Below are 18836 nucleotides of genomic sequence, written 5' to 3'. Positions count from 1 at the left end.
TTTACTACTCCTTTAAAAACATTAAACATTTCAAAAGTTAAAGTGTAATGCACATTACATGCTTCAAGAACAAACATGTCACAAAGGTCCATTTTCGTGTCCTTATCATATCATCATTGGTTTTGTCAATGTATGATAAAGAGAAGGAGGGTTAAGCACAGCGGTCCATGTAGCCTACTCTAACCATACAGTACATTTCCATCTCAGTTTGCATTACATGGCTGGTGCGCATTCCCCTTGTTATGCTTAAATTATGCTAGCCAGCAAGTTCACAAGCAGGACTGGCTTTATCCAAAGCGACTGTAATACCACTCTACTCACTACTACTAATAGCACGAGTGCACCTCCTTTCTAAACAAATTCCCTACATTCTTTCGATTGGGAATAAGGGAAATTATCAGATTAGAAATTAGAAAATCATTATTTTTGATCATTGACTTAACAAATCAATTCGTTGTTCAATTATCATACAGATCTGATAATAGGCCTAAATCATGTTTGCCCATATCTGCGGTTAGGTTTAAAATAGTAAGCCTATTTATCTCTTGAATGTGACAGTGACAACATACGGGACGGGGACAGCCTATTTATTCACAAGTAGGCCTACAAACTTCTGCGTCATTACTGAAACCTGTTCAATACGTCTCGTCATATTCAAGTCTCGTTATAATATGGGAGCTATAGCCTAATGTAAGGGAATGGATGAAGGACTTAAAACGAACTGATTATAAGGACTATATATTGGAACATTTGGCCTGAATTAGATGATTGAATTAATAATATTATTAAAAAAGAAAAGGGCAGATGCCCGGAAATTCAGGAATGTGATATGGACCCCTACTCAACAGTAGCAGGCTATTTGGTAGTAGTACTAGTGCACTACTGATACACGTTTGGCTTTGTTTTGTGTATCTATTTTGATGGGTGTATAGTCTTTTTTTGCAAAAACAAAAACACAACATTGACCAACGGCATCTTATTTCAAAATATTGTGCCTGTATCATTGTATTGCCTCTGTGTCTGAAATGAATGAATGAATAAAGCTGGTCAATTCACCCTGACAAGAATAGCCAGGCGAAGGACAGAAATTAAACCACTAAGGTTACTGCTGGACTTAAAACAAGTGTGCTAGCCTCGTTCCATATGAGAACACTCCTGTGTCCAATTTGTACAGTAGATCAGCCTGTGTCCACATAGTTGTTAGCTAACTGGTACAGTAGTTAGCTAGCTAGCTGACCCCTGACGTCTGACCCCTGTGTCACGTGGATGGTGTTTGTGTACTTTGCATGTCTAGCCTACAATAGAGTGCCTAAGCGGAAGCAGGAAAAGACGTCCCATGGATGGGACCTTAATTCGGAAAAAATATGTACGGTAGTCAATGGCGATAAACAAATAATTTCTTGATTTCTTGATGTATAATGTGATACTGATTCTGGTGGCCTAACTTGCATACAAACTTAAGTTCAAGATATTACAGAAAAGGTCATTCCTAATCCTACTAACATGACAGTTTGAAATACAACTGAGAAAGATGTACTGCATGTTACCTATAGTTTTTTAACTTTCTTTTTTCCTGGCAAGATAGTCGGCTCTTGCTGCAGGGTCTGCGTTGACCCGCTGCCTGTAGCGAGCAGTCTTCTGTTTGCTTGTTTGTGGTGCCATCTAGAAAATAGGTTAAACTAGTTAAACATGACTAATACATGTACAATTACCTACATGGAATGTCATGCTATACAGTTTTAAAATTTCTCTCATGAGATTGTACAATAATCAAAAAGAAACGTTCATTCCTAAATAGGAATGGAAAATGACTGAAATTTAGAAAAATATATCTTAAAGTATACAAAGAGTAATGCTAAAACAAAGAACCTTATGTATACATCATGAATACAATATAAATATATAGAAACTACAAATACAGGACATATATCTATCATGTAAAACACTCAGCAGTGGTCGCCCCACATGATACTCGGTCACCCCAGATGATATTTTCGAGTTCAGTCAAATATTACAGGCTAACAGTTAGCTACAGAAACCAAACTAGCTACTTCTTACCACATGTCACTATCAAATTTATCATCAAAATATAGATTTGCAGATAAAAGTTATTATTCACAGTTTTGGGGAGGTCGTCCCACATGATATCCAAAAGTGGCAAGTACATTACAGCATTTATAAAAGAGATGTATTTGCAAATATGAGAGAGACTTACTAACCTGCCAGTTGTTTGTCTGGGTCTCTCACATGTGGCTGGCTGATGCACCATCTGTCCTTGAGGTGGTTTCAAAATAAAAGTCCCACAATTGTGTTTTCTTGATGGTCGCCCCCGATGATATTTCATAAAGTGAACATATTCGGACAACATTCGTTTGTATATTATGATGGAAATATATGTCCAAATGCTTCATAATTGTGTCAATGAATGCAAAACATGTTTGAAATTATGCCAAATAGGGCAAGGGATATATTTAAATCTATTTAAAGTGATTTTAAACCGGTTGTCCAAATAGAAGTCAAGGCTGGACGGTCGCCCCACATGAGGTTTTGACACTTCAGATAGCAGAAAAATGACCAATAACTAAAATGTTTGGAGAGGTTAGAGTGGGTATGTATATGGGGAAGGTATTAGAAATACATGTTATCTTTTTAAGTATTCTGATGTTTTTTTTAAGGTAAAAAATTCAGTTGGACAGAAAAAGTAGGCGTCACGTCATTGACCCATTAGGGGTTTCCGCAATAAAGAGCATATTCCTGTGTACACCACTTGTGTCCTTTCCATGCTCGACAGTCTGATGCTATGGTTAATGTGTCTCTGGGTTCTGGTTCTGAGCTGGTTGCGCCTGCCCCTCCACTCTCTGCCGAGAGAATCAAGTCTGTGGAGGGTAGCGCTACGGGCCAGTTCATCCACTCAGTTAGCTAGCGCTAGCCTGGCTACTCTTCCTACCCTGGCGGGGATATCAAGGAAAGTTGTCGGGCAGCCTTCCCCCTCCACGGGTCAGCTTTCGGCAGCTAAACTTTCCGTTTCCAAGAGAAATGCTCGCCAGAGAGTTAATCCGATGTCTCGCTTGGTGTGTAATACCGGGAAGGCGTTCTCGGCTACTTCTACGGTGAGCGCCGGTGTTCGTGTACCGCGCCATTGTGAACGACTGGGAAATGAAGCCCCTGTGTCTCGTTCGACTAAGCTACTCGCCCGAGAGACGGTTGATGTCGTTAGGACCGTTAAGCGAACTTCGTTTGAAGTTGAGCGCTCGCTCTGCTATACTTCGAATTTGAATGATCGTACGTGATTGGTTCCCTCCGTTGCGCTGCATCGGTATGGGTCGTCTGCCTCATTTGCATATGGGAGCAAGATTCGCGGCAAGTTCAAAGGCGTTTGCCTCCACACAGACTGAGGCAGCGGCCTCATTTGCATACAATGACTGGGCTCTGCTACTTCAGTCGTCTGCCTCATTTGCATATGAGGACGATGCTACTTTTCCTTGCATTGTGAGCAATACGAGGGCTACTGCTACACAGGTTGGGTCGGTGGGCTCTTCATGTGCTTACACTGACGCGGCCCCACTGTCTACAGACATGAAAGTTCCTTTTCACAACAGCTCTCGGGCTACTTACAAGCTTACGTCTCCACGCTCAGGAGGACGTTTACACTGTTCTGACATTGATCTCGCCCGCACTTCAAGTAAGTCGGTGTGTGATGAGTGTCTGCGGTTCGTTTCTGGCGCACGGCGGCGGGCCCTCTCTCACGATGCAGAGTGGCGTGATAGCAGTTGCCATGCCTCCCTCACTGGCTGTTTCGCATCCTGACATCTGGGTATGCGATTCAGTTTGGTGCGCGGTGGCCTCCTGCACATGCGTGGCTTACGTTGGTTCGCACGTCTTCGTCTTAAGGTCAAGGTCAACTTTATTTATAAAGCACGTTTAAAATCAACCGAAGTTGCACCAAAGTGCTGTACAATATATAAAACTAAAACAAAAAACAGAATAAAGTGCACATAATCACAGAATAATAAAAGGACAGGACACAAAACAGGACACAGGATGTAGGCTATCATCGGCCCTTACCAAAAAGAAGTGTAGTTAAGTGTACTATTAGTATTGTTGTGGTCCCAGCCCAGGCCCCGCCTCACCCAGGGCCGGGGCGAACGAGCGCTGGGTCACTCCCGGGAACAAGCCCGAGACCACGGCAGGTGCAGCCTGTTACCAATCAGGCTCACCTGCTGCAATCATCACGGTCGGCTACAAGAAGCCAGCAGCCCCGCCGCTCAGTGCTTGGTTATACTGAGATCTTGGTAATTCTTTTGCAAAGCTCCCAGCTGAAAGAACGTCCTTTGTTGTTTTCCTTTTGCCTGTTAACTCCTCGTTTCCCTCTCTCCGTTTTCCCCTCCAAGACCCCGTCTTCGTCCCGCGCCTCCCTCTGCGACTCTGCTCCCCTGCGCGCCTCCCTCCCGCTTCGCGATTCGCCCTGCCTACCGCCTCAGCGCCGGCGCCCGCGTCACCAACGCAGCTCCCGGACTACCCCTCTCCACCGGCTCCCTTCCTCGCTCGCCTCGTGCCCCTCGGACCTGACCTATCCCCCTGACGCTCCTCCACGGGGATCTCTCCGGCTCGCCAGTCCCCGCGGTAGCCTAACGCACGCACACTGACAACATCCCTCCACATAGCCATTTGCTCTCACGCATCCATTCACTTAATTTCACATCCCATTCACACGCACACGCACGCACACATACATTCCCCCCACCTTAAAGTGGCAGTCCGTCTGTGTTTTTGTGTTTATTTTTTCTCCCGGTGTGGTCACCGCAGTACCTTAGTTATCCCCCTTTTTGTACCTTTTGTTTATCACATTTATTAAAACCGCCTTCGGGCTTATTTGAGTTTACACTGGTGTCCGTCTGCTTCTCTGGGTCTGCTGCCCTGGTCCGGTTCTCTGTTCAGGGGTGCCCCCCCTTCCCTGGGGCATAACAATGAGGTCATTTTAAGATCAATCAAACATTCAGTTCCGAGTCCGGGTCCAGAACCAGGGCTACAGCCAACAGCAGGGGGAGGCGGACTGGACTGGGAAGGTGTTTGCATAGTCCTTGAACTCTGCTCCCTTCTTTTCTCCTCCAGATCCAGGTACCTAAGAAGACAGTTTCAATTGCTGGCGATTTAGACTGTTTGCACTTATAGTTAGAATGAGGAGGCCTTCAGGTTTTCAATAGCGCTGAATATGGAGAGCAGAGACATTCACACTTGGGAACCATCTAGTCTACGTATTGTCTGGCTGAAGTGGTCGTCAGTAGTCTTGTGTTCACACCTCTCATATTCAAATGAATGGAAAGAAGTAGCCCTGATCCAGGACCAGGACTAAAGAACAAGAAGAGTGCACCTTTTTATCTGTGGAAAACAAGGAGAAACATGGTCAGCACTGGACATTCAGAAAGGCCTTAAATAAATGAAGAGATCACGCATGTCAGAATAATAATGTCATAGTAATGTCAGAACTGGTCACTACCATTACTGTACTATATGCTATGGTTGGGTTATGTGTTCTTAACAATGTCCAGTAGGTGGCAACAGAGGTTCACCTAAGCACTACTACTTGTTAATCACCTAGGTAGATATAGCAGTGCAGTATCAGTTAGTCAGTGATGGCCATGCCCTGTAATGCACTTCTCCAAAGTATATCAGTAAACGTCAGTAAATGGTTACGCCGCTGTCCGACCTTGATTATGTAATATAGTACAAGATATTACAATTACATATCCAGAAAAGGGCGTCAGGTAGTTTCCGGTCTCAGGAGGCGGGCTCTAGACCGGGTCTGAACCATAGACATTATAAAGAACTACACTGGCCACGCCCCCTTTAGACTCATCCGACGAGACCGCCATGTTACGCAGGGCATCATTTGGAACATGTTACTGTTGGGCTTCAGAGCTGCTTGTCGTTTTGTTCGGTAAGTGACTAGTGACTGATTATATTTTAGTATCAGCCTAAATACAGTTAGACTAGCCTTTTAAGGTTTTATGAATACTCAGGAGTTTGCGGGAAGAGAATGGTAGCCTAATATGGGTATTGTAATGGTAATTATTTACTTATCTCACAATTAAATTGCATAGCTAACTGGTTAGGATAACAGACTAGTCTAGCTGCCCTAAGCTAACATTACACAGATAACATAATTTATTCCACTCACATCGACTATTAACACAGTTTTATATAATGTAGTATCTTGACTTGTTTTATGCGGGTATATAGAGATAGTCCCTCATAAAGCTAATTGTCAAACTTGTATTTTGCGGTTTAACAGAATTTGTTCATATTTAGGTAAAATGTCCAGTTGGACTCAAGGATTAACTGATTACATTGTGGGGGTCAAAGGTCAAGGGTCACTGACATCACAAAAGGTGTTTTTTGGCCTGCTGAACATGATATCTCAAGAACGGCTTGACAGAATTTGTACATATACGGCCAAAATGTCCAGTTGGCAGGGCTTAAAAACGAAATTATTTTTCAATCGGTTCGCTCCGAGCAGAACCAGCATATTTAACGTTTCCGTTCTCGTGTTCCGCCACCAGCGTAGCGTTCCTGAACCGGTTAAGAACAAAAAATAACGTTCCGTTCACCGTTCCGGGGGTGTTAACCTATTAAGACTCTATAGGCCTACAGTATTTCTTGTAAGGTATAATCAACAAGTCTAGGGTTGTGGTGGCCTTATTGCCAACAATATTAGCCTTGGTGATGTGTGCTGTAGTGAAGCCTTGTTGATTATCTTACATGAAATACGCAACATTAGTCCTATTCCCGTATGCCCTTAATCCACACCGTAAACAATGTGCAGGTCTATCATAAGTCATCATGATAGCTCATCATCCTTTAAAAAAATATTGCTGCTGCTGCAAGCTATTTTATTCTGTGCCTGTAGGCCTATTGTTTGTTTTTATTTTGTTTTATAATGTTTTGTCATTTATTTATTATGTATTAACTTATGTCTTGCCACCTACCTGTACAGCACTTTGGCTCGACCACAGTCGTTTTTAAATGTGCTCTATAAATCAAATTTGAGTTGAGTTGAGATAGCAAACAAAAATATTCTCTTGTGGCGATACACATTTCAGTGACATCCACCAGACTGCTGCTGCTTGTATGCCTATAAGACAGCAAATATAATTTAGTGCAAAACATTAAATAGGCCTATCTCTTGATCACTAGGCCGATAAAAAGCCCTTACCTGACTGGAAGTTATAGCCATTAAACGGAGCGCTTCGTTAGGCCTACTCGTGGCCTATTCAGACGGCACTAGGCCTATATGGTATAGGCTACGACTGTATCCACACGCTAATAATCTCTAACCATACCATAAACGTCTGAACTAGGCTATGGTGTGTTTGTAATATCTAAATCTCTTCATTTCGCTAAGAAAGCATTTAAGATCCCGACTGTGAAATAACAGATTTAGGGGCCTAGGCTACATTAAAAAAACAGGACAAGATGTAGGCTACAAATGTAATAAATTCAATTTAGCCTATTCGGCCATAAAAGGCTCAGCTTTTTTTTTTTTTTTTTTTTTTTAAATTATTTTAAGCTTTATAGGCCTACTACAAAGAACGAAAAAATAACGTTATTAACCGGTTTTAAAGATTTCAAATTAAAGTTTCTGTTCTGGAACAATTAAAGACCATTTTGTTTTCGTTCTTGTTTCTGTTCCTCATAAAATACCGTTTGTTTTCGTTTTTCGTTTCCGTTCCTCGAACCGGTTCGGAGCCTTGCCAGTTGGATTTAATTAGATTATTTGGATTAGATTTTGGTATTCAAATGTCAAAGGTCAAGGTCAAACAATCAATTTAGTGTCATACATATGTTCTTTATAACATATCAAAAGTCCCCCAAAATCCCAGTGGTGGAAAGTAATGAGAAAATGCAGATGGAAGGTATGTGACAAATATTCTAATTTCCAATTTTCGCCTATGTAAAAGAAAAAGGTTTATGCATCTTTTCTTGTCTGATGTCCACACAACACTGTCCCCAATCAACCAGAAACTATATAGGATGCATCACAGTGCATTTACAGAAATATATTTTTAATTCTATTGGCATTTGGTGAAGAGAAAAGGGGTGAATCTCACACATATTGCAACAGAAAATCTGACATGTGTATTAATCAAATAGCTCAAGAGTCTAGAACCCTGGAGAGGACAGTCTACAACCCTGGAGAACAGTCTACAGACCTGTAGAGAACAGTAGAACCCTGGAGAACAGTCTACAGCCCTGTAGAGAACAGTAGAACCCTGGAGAGGACAGTCTGAGACGTAGAACCGTCCATAGCAGAGCAGCCAGGTGCTAGAGGGTCCACTTCAGATACCTGTGGGAGAAAATCACACGCGCGTGCGCACGCACACACACACACACACACACACACACACACACACACGATTAGAGGGTCCACTTCAGGAGAGAAGAGAACATGAGCAGGATGATAATAATAATAATAAAAATAACTTGCATTCATCATCATCTTCATCATCACATGCCGCCTGATGTGAAATTGCACACCCGGATCCTTTACAGCTGCTACATGCAACAGAACACTCAAGGCCATGTTTCTTGCATGTGCACCTCAGGCTGCTGCAGTCTGTCTTGCAGGTGCATCTGATGATCTTAAGAAGTTCTTGTGGAGCTGGTGGTAAGTCCGTCTGGACAGGGACAAGCCTCCCATCATTCTCTTTCCACCCCCATCCTGGTGACATGATACAGATCTGCTCGTCCTCCTCATCGACCACACCAACCTCAACTCCCATGACCTCTTCTTCAAACCTGAGCCCAAGAAAAGCATGAAGCCACGCATCTGGAACATCAAGTCCGTCAAGCAGCAGCAAAGTACCAGAGTCTCCGTGTGTACTACCAGGTGCAACAGTGGAAGGGACCTGTAGATGAACTCCTGCCACAAGAATGGGGGTGGAAAGAGAATGATGGGAGGCTTGTCCCTGTCCAGACGGACTTACCACCAGCTCCACAAGAACTTCTTAAGATCATCAGATGCACCTGCAAGACAGACTGCAGCAGCCTGAGGTGCACATGCAAGAAACATGGCCTTGAGTGTTCTGTTGCATGTAGCAGCTGTAAAGGATCCGGGTGTGCAAATTCACATCAGGCGGCATGTGATGATGAAGATGATGATGAATGCAAGTTATTATTATTATTATTATTATTATCATCCTGCTCATGTTCTCTTCTCTCCTGAAGTGGACCCTCTAATCGTGTGTGTGTGTGTGTGTGCGTGCGCACGCGCGTGTGATTTTCTCCCACAGGTATCTGAAGTGGACCCTCTAGCACCTGGCTGCTCTGCTAGACGGTTCTACGTCTCAGACTGTCCTCTCCAGGGTTCTACTGTTCTCTACAGGGCTGTAGACTGTTCTCCAGGGTTCTACTGTTCTCTACAGGGCTGTAGACTGTTCTCCAGGGTTCTACTGTTCTCTACAGGGCTGTAGACTGTTCTCCAGGGTTGTAGACTGTCCTCTCCAGGGTTCTAGACTCTTGAGCTATTTGATTAATACACGTCAGATATTCTGTTGCAATATGTGTGAGATTCACCCCTTTTCTCTTCACCAAATGCCAATAGAATTAAAAATATATTTCTGTATATGCACTGTGATGCATCCTATATAGTTTCTGGTTGATTGGGGACAGTGTTGTGTGGACATCAGACAAGAAAACATGCATAAACCTTTTTCTTTTACATAGGCGAAAATTGGAAATTGGTATATTTGTCACATACCTTCCATCTGCATTTTTCATTACTTTCCACCACTGGGATTTTGGGGGACTAACTGATATGTTATAAAGAACATATGACACTACAACAGTTGAAATAATTTCTGTTGCAATTTGTTCAAGGTTATGTCATAAAATGCCTGGACTACAGGGGCAGGGGAGCATCACTACTGATCCATAGCCAGGACTGGGATGTCCTCAGTGGAGGTCCCAAGTCAGTCTTCTAGTCATTCAGCCAGCCTGTCAGTAGATGTGCTCTACTTGTATTGATTTGTTCATACACTAGTATTCCAGCACGGGTTATGTTCTTGAATGCTTCTGGTGACTAGCAGTTCTCTTAGCAACCTAATTTAATCCCTATCACTGTTTTCAGATCCACATAGGGGAAACATATGGCTGAGAGAGGAGTGTGGAGGAAAATCAACAGCACCCCACACACACACACTTACATAATCAACCAAGCAAGTTCTACCTTTCTATACCACAAATATAAGTTTGAGAACCTAGGATACATACAGCCCGCCTAAGGGGGTTCTAATGTACTGACCTCCCGGCACAGGCCTGACCCTGCTGGCAAGCTGCCTTGGTCCTAGCCAAGGAACAAGCGTTTCAGCTTCCGCTCACCTGTATGCAGCTTATACCATGCTGACATGCCTGGACTAGTCACCACATCCACAGTCTAGCCAAGTTAGAGATACCCTTGTGCATTTTACAAAACAAGTGTCATACAATTAAGGTTATCATTTGTGCAGCATGTGTGCTGTTAGTGTAAAGACAAGATACAGATCATTTTCTCCAGGTTTTATTGAATAGCTTGTAGACCACGCTGAAACACTGGGATGACAGTTCAGTTGTATAAGGCGGACCTGGGAGACCATTCAGGACACCTTGTTTGGGTCGAGGCTCTGCTTAGTCTACTGGCCCAGGTGAACCATCAAACGATGTACTGACGCTGAGAATGGAGACACACGACACAGCTGGCCGACACTTCCTGCACTCTAAGAGGTTAGGGTTAGGGCTAGACTGAATGTAGGTTGGCATAAAATAATACATATTTATTTTTAAATGGATGGAATGATGCTGCCCATGCCTAGATCTTTGTGATGTCTATTCAGCATGTCTGTTCTCACCCACTGAGGTCCCATCACCAAACGTGAAGCCTCAGATACAATAATAAAACGGGCAGACAATGAAAGATAGAGATGGACAGACATACATGTAGACAGATAGGTTAAAAAATTAGATTAGAACTCTTAGTGTTGTGATCAGACGGTACAACCAAAATGTCACCACAGTGTAGTGATGCAGACAGAGTTATGAACACCTGCTCCTTGATTAGAAGGAGGTTATCATCTGCCCTCTTAAAAATTCAGGACCAGGGCTGTACGCAGGATTTTTGTAATACCGAGGTCATTTAGTTGTGGCGCTTCAATCTGGTGCATTTTGAGAGCAAAATGAAGAGGCTAGATCTATAAAGAACAACACGCATCATATTGGATTAATATCATCTTTAACTGAGAGCAGTGGAGGTCATCCAGAGAGGACACAACTTAAGTGAATGTTGATGAGAACACACCATCTATTAGAAACATGAGACTAGCTCCTCCTGTCACCTCTCTCCCAGCCTGGACTCCTCCACTCTGATGTCCATGCTGGTCTCCTCCTGTCACCTCTTTTCCACTGTGGTGTCCATGCTGGTCTCATCCTGTCACCTCTTTTCCACTGTGGTGTCCATGTTGGTCTCCTCCTATCACCTCTCTTCCACTCTTGTCCATGTTGGTCTCCTCCTGTCACCCCTCTTCCACTGTGGTGTCCATGTTGGTCTCCTCCTGTCACCTCTCTTCCACTGTGGTGTCCATGTTGGTCTCCTCCTGTCACCTCTCCTCCTGTCTTTTGTCCATGCTGGTCTCCTCCTGTCACCTCTCCTCCACTGTGGTGTCCATTTTCATCTCCTGTCCACAAATTAACAAAACATAAACATAAGCTATAAACACACACACCCCCACCCACCCATCCATCCACATTCTTTTTTAAACTTGCCAGGATCTAATTAATGTAGTGTCTCTTTGGTTAACATCAGGTATCTCACCTCTCATCTCTATGTCCTCTCCTCCTGTCCCCTCTTCCACTCTCTTGTACCTCTTGGTTTCCTGTCAACAAATTATATATTTTTAACAGAACATAATCATGCATACTGTGTATATGTATACACACCTACCTGTCTATTTATTTATCTCTATAAGCGGCACACCTGATTAATAACTTCCATCCAATGGTATAGGACAGGAAATAAGGATGCCTGTAGAATTTTAGGAAGTAGTGGAGCTTGTGCAATGAGCCTAATTGCTTGGCAACACCAAACGCCCAGTGTTTACATGAGAAAATAAATATGATAGATTTCTTTGTAGAAGCACTGCTCTGTTTGTGCATGTGCGCAGGTACACCGCTTTGCTAATGTTAACTTGGGTCAAGAATAGCCTACACCTAGCTAGCCACGTTGTGACGGCTAGGATCATGGCTGTATTCACTAACTAGCTATTTATCTAACGTCAGGCATCTCAGCATCTTCGTCTACGTTCTTAAATGTGAGCATTTAGGCGCTGTCAATGTTATAACTAATTGAAAATACGTTAAAATAACTGCTTATTGTTATGTTACTTGTGTCAGTCTCCCTTACCTCGAAAGACGTCCAATATGTTCGCTTGATCGTCCGCAGCTGACACTTATTAATGACAAATTAGCTTTGCGTCTCACACCCCTTCTCCTAAGAGAAAGGCGATTCGCCAAATAAAAAGTGATTGACAACCGTTTCAGGCGAAATGAGTTTTTGATTGACAAGACGATTGTCAGCCTCTGATTGGCCAAAGTAGAAATTGATTGACAGTTGACCCGCCCCCTCGAAGTCTCCGGCCTGCAGAGTCTGAACAGTGAAACGCGTCATTGTTCCCGGCTTTCATCGATTGGTTAAGAGCATTGAAAAGACTAGCAGTCACGACCAAAAGTGTATATAAATTGTGTTCGTAATTTGTGTCTCTCTCTACCTTGGAAACTTTTCACAGTTGAACATTGTTTGTCACGCCTGTAAAGATTCCCCATTGCAAAGATGTTTTCATCCATCTGAAGAAAACAAGAGACGAGCTCTTTATTCTTTTTGAGTAAACAAACGTTTCCATCACAACCTACTCACTAGCCTTTCACTGTAGGCTACGACAATCCTCAATTCGGTAAGTTGTATGTTATCTTTTATTTTTGAAAGATTAGAGCGAAGCCGTTTGGGGCTTCAGTTTAGGAAGTGAACTTCGAATGTCCAAGGGAGGGTTAGATGACTGTTTTTGAATTTGAGTCCAGGAGAGGGTTACTGTTCTTTTTAATTTGAGTCCAGGGGAGGGTCATATAGCTACACATTTGAATCGAAAACAGAATAGTTAATTCATATTTTCGGAATTCAGCAAGCTGTTTTGTATGACCATGTTGAGAGGGAAGCGCGTGAAGCGAACATACCGACATGCGGTCTGTTTTCAGTGAATTTCGCTGTTGCTGGTCGTTGCTGCGTGCGTTCACTTCTTTTATTCGTTGGTGACATTAAGTGGAGAGCATGGCCGTATAACGTAATTCATAAGCAAATCTAGAGGCCACCACCTGTGCTGACTCAAAAAAAATTGCTGATGTGACCGGTCTGGTCTTGTACGCATGTGTTTCTGCATTGTGTATGTTGGCTTTTGGCGTTCTTCTTCTGTTGCTCTGCGTTGTGTAATTCTTTGTAAGCCTTGATAAGAGTTGCAGCACCATCTAATTATGAACCACGATGTTGATAGCCTACTTTGTTGTGATAGTATTGATAAAATCACCCTAACACGGGATTGGAAGCGGCGACAGATGATAGATTTATTGTACAAAGATACAATCACATGGAACACTGGGATGTTTCCCTCGTCTCTCTCTCCCTGCTTCTCTGGGATGTTTCCCTAGTCTCTCTCTCTCCCTGCTTCTCTGGGATGTTTCCCTCGTCTCTCTCTCTCCCTGCTTCTCTGGGATGTTTCCCTCGTCTCTCTCTCTCCCTGCTTCTCTGGGATGTTTCCCTCGTCTCTCTCTCTCCCTGCTTCTCTGGGATGTTTCCCTCGTCTCTCTCTCTCCCTGCTTCTCTGGGATGTTTCCCTCGTCTCTCTCTCTCCCTGCTTCTCTGGGATGTTTCCCTCGTCTCTCTCTCGCTGCTTCACTGGTATGTTTCCCTAGTCTCTCTCTCTCCCTGCTTCTCTGGGATGTTTCCCTCGTCTCTCTCTCTCCCTGCTTCTCTGGGATGTTTCCCTCGTCTCTCTCTCTCCCTGCTTCTCTGGGATGTTTCCCTCGTCTCTCTCTCCCTGCTTCACTGGTATGTTTCCCTAGTCTCTCTCTCTCCCTGCTTCTCTGGGATGTTTCCCTCGTCTCTCTCTCCCTGCTTCTCTGCTGGCTGCGGCGCGAAGTCAAGGTCTTAGACTTCCCTCCCCGCATGGTGTTATCAGCGGGCCTGCCTGCTGGGAGCAGCGAATCTGTCCGTCCGAGTTGCCTACCGTTTCCAAATCAAAGTCTCAAGGTTTGGTTGAGACGTTAAATAGTGCTCTCTCGGCCCAGCCCCCACGCCTAAGCCTGCCTGTTTAGATGAAGCTAGATTGGTGGAGGAGTGACCATACAGATGTGTCGCCTGTCACCCTAACATGATATCTTAATCACCATTGGTTGTCAGTCTAGGTTGTGTCTGTTTATAGTGTCCCATAGAGATGTGTCATTAATACCCCAGAGGAGAGGCCCCCCCTGTGGCCTAAGTGTGACCTCTTGACACCCACTACCCTGAACGGCCACAGCAGCATCAGCTGTCTCCTTCTATCCCTTCCACTGCACATTCCAGACTGTTTACATGAGCACAAAAACACACAAACAAGCATTACATTGACTTTAAGACTGTGGACTTTTACCTATATTCTTCAATGTATTAAATAGCTGGACCACTTCTTGCTGCTGAAAGCTGATTTATTCTGGATAGAATAAACACACACATAGTTATACATTTGCACTGAGGCTGGTCAGGCATCAGATGGACCGACAGCAACTGAGGTTTACATGTTGCTATACAATTACTGTAATAAAGTCAAGGATGATACACTCAAAGTTATTTACTCTTTATTGCATTCTGCACTTCAGACTCCATTACTACGCATTCCGGTGGTTATCTCCTTGCTGAACGTTACTTCCGGTCCCCCTCTACATTAAGCCCCTCTCCTTATATCACCTGACTGCCTGACTGAATATAACATACAACATGAATCAGAACATTACAACATTCCTCCCCCCATAGTCTACAAAAATCCTTCTTTTATGTGCTGAACAAATTCACTTAAACCTAGTCTGATTCTACGAGGGGATTATTCTGCCCCTGCTACCACTTAGTCCTTGAGATACGTGGGTGCCTGTCTAACTCTCACTGGGTAACAATTTCCCAAAACCCCAATGTCTGGAGGCCCCGGTGCCACTGCATCTGGTGCTGGATTCTCTAGTTCTGCTGGCGGCACCAGTATGCCTGGATCCTCTGCTTCTTGTGGCGGTGCCCATACTACCTCGTGTGCCTGATTTTCTAGTTCTTGCTCTGCTGTGTCCACAGGATCACTCTCCTCTTAGAGACGGGGGTCAGCCAGGTTGTGATGGCCGTATCTGATCCTGATGTCGTCTCACCAGTTTCCCATCCAGTGTTTTCACTCTCCAAGAGACTGGACCGGTCCTCTCTATAAGTTGCCGGAATCCACTTCTGGCCTGAGGTCCTCCTCAGGTTTTTTGTTTTAGTTTATTTTATATATTGTACAGCACTTTGGTGCAACTTCGTTTGATTTTAAACGTGCTTTATAAATAAAGTTGACCTTGACCTGAGTATCCCCTCACATAGACTGAATCAGACACTTGTAAATAGCGAGGGACGCACCTGATCTAGCCGAGACCTGATCCTGCGGTTCATGAGCAGCTCAGCTGGCGTGGCTCCCGTGGTGGTCTGGGGGGTTGATCTGTACTTGAACAGGAACCTGGATAGCTTTGTCTCCAGACTACCTTCCCCCATCTTCTTGAGTCCCTCCTTGACCACCCGCACCGCCCGCTCTGCACAGCCATTTGAGGACGGGTGGTATGGTGCTGTTGTGACATGCTGTATGCCATTCTTTTGTAGGAAGTTCTTGAACTCTGCACTGACCAGACTAGGCCCATTATCACTGACAATCACTGCAGGGGTGGCAAAAATGCTTCTCAGTCTCTCGATAGTCATGGATGAAGTAATAGACGACATTGGGGGAGCCTCGATCCATTTTGAATAGGCATCTACGACGATGAGGAGCATCTTCCCCAATACAGGCCCACAGAAGTCCAGAGGCAGCCTCATCCATGGTTGGTCTGGCCACTCCCACGGGTGTAGCGGTGCTGTTGCAGGGGTGGCTTGGTAGGACTGACATGCATAACATTCCCGCACAGCGGACTCTAAATCCGCGTCCATGTTTGTCCACCATACGTAGCTGCGGGCCAAAGACTTCATTGGTGAGACCCCCGGACCCCCGGATGAGTTTCATGAAGCTCCTCAATCATGATTCGTCTTCCTTGAGGTGGGATTATCACTCTACTTCCCCAAAGTATGCACCCCTCCTCCACGCTCACTTCCTTTTTTTCTTCTTATGTATGGCTGCATTTCTGGGTTGTTGCAGTACTCTGAGGGCCAGGAGTCCTGCAGCAGCGCCTGATGTACTCTGGACAGAATGGGGTCTCGCCGGGTCCCCTCCCATATCTGCGTTACCTGTAGTGGTGTGCCATTCATGTGCTCCATGAGCATTACCACCTCTTCTTCCCGTGGTGTGGCAGCGGACGTGATCGGCAGGGGGAGCCTGCTCAGTGCATCCGCGTTCCCGTGTTTTGAGCCCTCCTTATACTCCAAGGTGTACTCATAAGCTGCCAAAATCAGTGCCCATCTTTGCATTCTGGCTGCGGCGAGGTGTGGGATGCCTTTACTCTCCCAGGAGGTCCAGCAGCGGTTTGTGGTCTGTCACAATGGTGCAGTGTTTCCCAAACAGATACTGGTGGAATTTCTTAAAGGAGTAGTAAAGGGGAAAATCATGTTTAGCCCTGTTTTAATGTTACTTATGATCATATACAATGGTTCAGATCAAAAAGTTGACAAAACTAGCACTTTTGAGAAAGTGAGATAATTGCTCTACCACTGTTTTGGTCATACAATGGATGTGGGTGAGCACTGTGGAAAATCATTCAAAAAATATGTTAAACTCTTGTATATGATCATAAGTAACCTTAAAACAGGGCTAAACATGATTTTTCCCTTTACTACTCCTTTAAAGTTACCCAATGTAGCTTTTGACCATTAGTATGCGCTCTAGAGCAAATTTGAGGTGGTCCCCGAAAATCGCGTACTACGTCATTGCGTCAATACGTGGAGCACATAATAGTGACGTTTCACACATCTTTGTTGTTTTCAAAACATTAGCTAAATATCATTTTCCGAAGAAATTACAAGGTAGGAAAGACATTCAAGTGATTCATCATGTTTATTAGACTACAAGGAAGTAGTACAGTAGGACCCCACTTATCCGAACCCAACGGGACCGAAGGTCGTTCGTATCTCTGAAATGTCCGGATGACTGAAACGTATGTTAAAATGCACCAAATTCAATAAGTGGTATACTTGGTTCATATAGACTCATAATACACCGATCAATACCCTTAATTACTTGTGAAAATTCATCAAAATTGCAATCAAATAGCCAACTAAACTCATATAGCCTAGCCTATGATAAAATAAACGAATTTTCACTTGAGTGCGTGCTTTGATCAAATACAGTACTTCGTACAACTCGTTTGTGTTTTGTGCTCGACATTTTCCCGCTTTAGAGTAACAAAGAAATGAAACGTGACAATAGGCTACAGCCTACAGGCAACATGTAGGTCTACATACAGTTCAGTTTTTATTCACAGTAGGATACAGTACATGTTTACTATGACAGATTTAAGTACAGTACTGTAATGAAAATCCCACCAGTAACCAGATAGCAGGCTAAAAATAAAAGTTTTTTAAGCCTGTCCGGTAGACCGGGAGGTTGGGATCTCTGAAGTTGGGATTAGTGGGGTCCTACTGTAGTCAAGCATGAAGCACAAGAAGTACTTCAACTGTGTCTGGTCAGTTGGCTGTGGAGCGCTTGCAATGGCCTGTACCTTGTGTTGACTTTCGTTGTCTTTTATCATTGTCCTTATTAAGCTCTGCGTTGCGTTATGTTTTGATTACAATAAAAGACGGCCCCCAATCTCACACAATACCACACAGTCCAGTGTCTCCTTGTTCTGATGTATTCCAAATTAATCTCTCCAACACAGGATTTGAGCGACATCAAAAGCTGTTTATACCAGAAGGGTTAACATACAAAAGACGATGGCATAAAGTCTAATGTACACTTGACCTCTCTGTATGCTGTCTGAACTCAAATTAAAGCATTGGTCTCGTTGCAACGTTCTTATGGTTCGGGTGACCCCCCCCCCTCGTCTCTTCTCCGATAAGACTGTCTTTCTCGTCTCTTCTGTGGCCTTGTTTGGTCAAGATAAGCTACGCCGCCTCGGCGCTAACCACAACAATTGCTGTTTAGCACAGAATGTACCAACCCTAAGAATGTCATCTTTATCTCATAAGTCTATGGAAGAGGGACACCGTTTTCTTACAGAACACACCAGCTACAGCCATACTCAGAGGTCGATCATAATAATTTAGAAATAGCTAACAGGATCAGATTAAATCAATATTTCTTTGAAAATCAGCCAGATTCAACACTAATCTGCTACGGAATGAATTCCTTTTTCGTTGATCCTGTATCCCAGGTACACCACCTCTGGTGCCATGAAGACACATTTCTCTCTCCTATGCCTGGGGCTGATGACACCCCATAGGGTAGCCTGGTGTACTGGTATAAACCGCGGTGGGTGTTTATTGTTGTGAACTTCTTAGATTCTTCATCCCGTGGGAGTTGCTGGTATGCCTGAGACATGTCTAGTTTGGTGAATTTCTGCCCCCCCCCAGTACT

This window comes from Borostomias antarcticus, assembly GCF_949987555.1.
Source record: "Borostomias antarcticus genome assembly, chromosome: 1".
In the NCBI taxonomy this organism is placed as follows: domain Eukaryota; kingdom Metazoa; phylum Chordata; class Actinopteri; order Stomiiformes; family Stomiidae; genus Borostomias; species Borostomias antarcticus.
Note: the sequence above shows the minus strand (reverse complement) of the source record.